Source organism: Lipotes vexillifer, unplaced genomic scaffold (genome assembly GCF_000442215.2).
Source record: "Lipotes vexillifer unplaced genomic scaffold, Lipotes_vexillifer_v1.1 scaffold871, whole genome shotgun sequence".
NCBI classification, from domain to species: domain Eukaryota; kingdom Metazoa; phylum Chordata; class Mammalia; order Artiodactyla; family Lipotidae; genus Lipotes; species Lipotes vexillifer.
This window is the reverse complement of record NW_006771782.1, coordinates 1,115,817-1,121,021: the sequence shown is the minus strand read 5'-3', so window position 1 is coordinate 1,121,021 and position 5,205 is coordinate 1,115,817.

The following is a 5,205-nucleotide window of genomic DNA, read 5'->3' as shown; positions in this document are numbered from 1 at the left end:
AAAAAAGAAGAATACACCTGCCAATGCAGGGGACATGAGTTCGAGCCCTGGTCCGGGAAGATCCCACATGTCACAGAGCAACTAAGCCCATGCACCACAACTACTGAGCCTGCGCTCTAGAGCCCGGGAGCCACAACTACTGAGCCCTGTGCCACAACTACTGAAGCCTGCGTGCCTAGAGCCCATGCTCCGCAACAAGAGAAGCCACCGCAATGAGAAGCCCGCGCACCGCAACGAAGAGCAGCCCTGGCTCGCCGCAACTAGAGAAAGCCCGCGCGCAGCAACGAAGACCCAATGCAGCCAAAAATAAATAAATAAAATTAAGAAAAAAAGAAATCAAGATTACTTTTAAGTAAATGCTCTTGATTTTAACATGTCAGCGGTTAATCTAAAACAAAACAGAAAACACCACAGGTCATTTCTACGCGGACCAAACAAATCACCTGGGGGCCAGATCCAGGCTACAGACCCCACTTTCCCCTGCGTCCTGATTGGGAGGCTCTACTCTTGACCAAATGGCCCCCAGCTAGGGAAATGAGCAAGTGTGAGATGGTCCCCCTCCCTTAATCACTGTCATGTGATAGGAAGTCACTCAGTGGCAGTACAGTGAGGCCCGGACATTTAGACACCATCCTGTTTCAGACAAACCCCGACGGGAGGACAAGAGGTATCGTACGGCTGCTCCCAAACTCAGAACGCTGAGGCACAGGACCAGACTTTTTCTAGAAAAAAAAAAAAATCACCCAGCCCAAAGAAACAGTTAGGTAGGGGAGAGGTGGGGTGGAGACAGAGACTTCAATGCTGCAGGTGAAGAGTCCTTAAAGATAATCCATCACCTTCTGAGGTTCCTGAGGAGTGGCCCGCAAAGATGCCCACATCCGAGTCCCTGGGACCTGTGAATGTCACCCTACATGGTAGGGGGGGACTCTGCAAACGTGATGAAAGTCTTGAGATGGGGAGATTACGGTGGCAGATCCCAGTGGACCCCAGGTGATGAAAACTGTTGCCGTAAGAGGGAGACTTGTCTGCACAAGAGGAGAAGGTGGTGTGACGTGGAGTGACACGCTTCGAAGGTCGAGGAAACATCCACAGGCCAAGCTTCTAAAAAGGTGAGGAAACAGACTCTCCCCCGAGAGCCTCCAGAAGGAGCCGGCCCTGCCAACGACCTGGCTTCAGCCAGTAAGACTGATTTCGGACTTCTGACCTCCAGAACGGCAAGCACGCAAGTTGCTGCTGTTTTTAATAATTAAGTGAATGGGTAAGGAACGTAACGATAGATGCACATGTGTGCCCTCAGGTAAGTGTAAGAGCCCCACGATGATGACACACAAACACCACTGGTTTCCTCTGGTCAAGTCCCTCCCCAGTCAGGCCAACGGGCAATAAAAGAGAAACACGGCGCAAGCGGCCATAGCCAGGCTCCACAGAGAAAGGCCCTCAGGCACAGAGACCGGCGGCTCCCAACTCAGCTTTTTAGGCTGCAAGGAGGGTATCATATGCCAAAAATCTGACTCTGCTCCCTGACTGAGACGTTTCCCCAGATGGATCTGTTAACGCTGCTCTCTACCTTGCCAAACACTCAATCTGGTAACTGTACACGAACTTGGAATGGAAACTTCCTTTGCTAATAGATAAAGTTGTAATGGCATTTCTTTTCCTTTTTTTTTTCTTCCGGTAATGCCACTTGGAATACAGTGACGATCCCTCAGCTGACAGAAGCTTCTCAAACCCCGCTGCTGAATGGAGAAGCCACAGCCGCCCTCCTGTACGACACACCAGAAAACCTGAAGGCAGTCAGCAGACCTTATACTGAGAAATGCAAAAAGTGTTGAGATTCATCCTTACAGCCATTGGTGGCTAACACAGTAGAATCTCTCCGTTTGAAAGAGATTATTTTCACTCTCTTGCTTCGTGCGATCACAAGGAAAACAGCGTCCAGAATGGAGATGCTACTGGAAAATTTGTCAATGCTCCGTAAGCCAAGAGCACCCAGTTCGCTCTCCCCGCGTACATCTGTATTCACTCAGCACTGCGAACAGAGGTGAGGAAGGGCCTGGGCAACTGAAGTAGAAGGCAACCAGAAAATGAGCTGTCCAAGAGCCAGCAACATTTTCACCTATGGAAACTCAGCACGACTGCAGCCCGCGGCCATTTCTGCCTCCGCAGAGATGCCCTTCTTGTTACCCCATGTTTCCGCTCCTGAGGAGCTGGCCAGCGGCATGGCCTGTCAACCCCGGGTAGGACAGCATCCGTTAATATTTCCTAGTCGGACTTCCCTGGCGGTCCAGTGGTTGGGACTCCATGCTTCCACTGCAGGGGACACGGGTTCGATCCCTGGTCGGGGAACTAAGATCCCGCATGCCACGTGGTGTGGCCAAAAAACACAACAAAAAATTTCCTTGTCATCACCACCAAATCGAGGGCCCAAGGCTCGACAAAGGTACTTGAAGTCTGGTTGCCTTTCTGAACCCTGGGGAAGATATTTGCTGATACCTCTCAGCGGGTCCTAACAAAAAAAGATCAAGAGATCCTATATTGTATTCCATCCATCATGGAATTAAATCACTCTCTTTCCTCTTCTATCTTCCAAACCTGAAGCCTCGTCCTGTAGGACGGCCTTTTCTGACAAGCGTTAGGTGATTTTTTTTCCCCAACTGCAAGCAACCACATAAATTCTACTGGACTCTTCACTACTGCATGTGCACGTTGTTTTATTTTATCCTGACAAAAGAGTGGGTGACAGCACCCCAGTGTTCACTGCAGCACCATTTACAACAGCCAAGACATGGAAGCAGCCTAAATGTCCATCGACAGAGGAATGGATAAACGAAATGTGGTACGTATATACAATGGAATGTTACTCAGCCATAGCAGAATGAAATAATGCCATTTGCAGCAACACAGATGCAACTAGAGATTATCATACAAAGTGAAGTCAGAGAAAGACAAATGTCATAGGATATCACTTACATGTGGAATCTAAAAATGGTACAAATGAACTGATTTACAAAACAGAAATAGAGTCACAGATGCAGAAAACAAACTTACGGTTACCAAAGGCGAAAGGGGCGGGGATAAATTAGGAGATCGGGATTGACATACACACACTACTATACATAGAATAGATAACTAATAAGGACCTATTGTATAGCACAGGGAACTCTACTCAATATTCTGTAGTAACCTATATGGGAAAAGAATCTAAAAGAGAATAGATGTATGTATATGTGTAAGTTTAACTGATTCCCTTTGCTGCACACCTGAAACACAACGTTGTAAATCAGCTATACTCCAATATCAAATAAATAAATAAATAAAAGAGTGGGTGACAAAGTATGAGTCTCTTTATTTTACAGATGAGGAAAGGGAGGCTCGAGATAGCTAAGTGACAGGGCTGAGGTCACAAAAGGCCACCTGACTCGCAGCCAATTCTCCTAACATGTTCCCGTGGTCTCCAGTAAAACCCACCATACCTTTTGAAGTGCGGATAAAATTCTATTCACACACTGAGATGTTCTTCGGTAGCCTCAAGCGAATGGGACAGCTAAGCTGGACATTTATACTGAATATTCCACGCAGTCCTATAAACCATCACAAACTCAAGTGAACCAGAGCTCTGATGCCAGACTTCTGGAATAAAGATGTTACTATGATGCATTCATTTAAGGTTTAATAGTTTTCCTTCCTTTTTTCCCCCAAGTTTAATAGATCTTTTTTTCCTCCTTGACTGCAAGAAAAATAACTTTTTTTTTCCTTTCTTTCTTTCACTTGATTCTTTTTCCTGGATGCAGCTACCATCTGACCTCCAACCGAAAAATATCTAAAATGTTTCCTTTCATACCAAAGACAAGTAGACGCCTAAAACAGTTATTGAGAAAGGTCGTTTTAGGACAAACTCACAGATATGACGGCAGCCTTTTGAGGATCCAAGAACCAGGAAGCTAGGAAAATACCAAACTAATGTCAGTAACTTGATCGTCTTGCCTCCCATTCCCAAAATGACTACAGTTTACTAACTGCCTGCGGTGCGTGGCAGACAACTCCCTGGGCGTTCTGGAGTTCCCATCTTTAACAACTGTGCAGGGACTTCCCTGGTGGCGCAGTGATTAAGAATCTGCCTGCCAATACAGGGGACACCGGTTCGAGCCCTGGTCCGGGAAGATCCCACGTGCCGCGGAGCAACGAAGCCCATGCGCCACAACTACTGAGCCTGCGAGCCACAACCACTGAGCCCACGTGCCACAACTACTGAAGCCTGCATGCCTAGAGCCCGTGCTCCACAAGAGAAGCCACTGTGATGAGAAGCCCGCTCACCGCAATGAATGAAGAGTAGCTCCCATTTGCTGCAACTAGAGAAAGCCCACTTAGAGCAATAAAGACCCAACACAGCCAAAAATAAATAATATTTTTTAAAAAATTTTTTAAATAAAAAAGTATATTAAAAAAAAACCTGTGCAAAGTACAAATAGTGTCCATGTTTCATAGATGCAAAGCAAGCGCTCAGAGAAGGAAAGTAACTGGGCCCAAGTCACTCGAGTTGTGGTGGGGCCAGGTGTGGAAACTAGGTCACGTCTGCTTCCTGAGTCCTGATCCCTTCCCCTGCACCCTGCTGCCTCTCCAGATAGAAACTACCTATCAAGCTTTCCCCTGTCAGCAGAGCTATTTTCAGCAGTGGTACAATTTTGCCACGCGGGAGCCAGGCTCATCAAATGAGATAATGCAGAGAAAAGCTCTGAAGAGGGGTTACTACCATTAATAGAAGATCTGGGGGGAAATCTGCAAAACCCAAAGAACTGATTGACGCCTACTGCATTATCTTGGGACTCAACCTCCATCGTAAGCTGGCCGATTTTGAGTTTCCTGGGGTGCTCCCTCCTTAAATGCAGGTATGAAGCAGTGGTGCCCATGATTTCTAGCTGGTGTAAGAGATAAGATATAGACTTAGAAGTTTTTAGTGAAGCAGACTGGGGAGCGAGGCCAACTTTCTTCTCACGAATTGCCTCTGGGTCACAAGACTGAATGTGTACTTAAAGTAATAGACACTTTGAGATAAATTAACTTCTGAGACAAAGGGACATTTTGAAAATTAAATCTTGCCACACGAATCAAGCAATCAATTAGCAATCGATACATATCCAATAGTTACGCATGTAAGATGGAAAAGCGATTCATAAAAGAATAAATACAAATGGCCAAACATCGGAA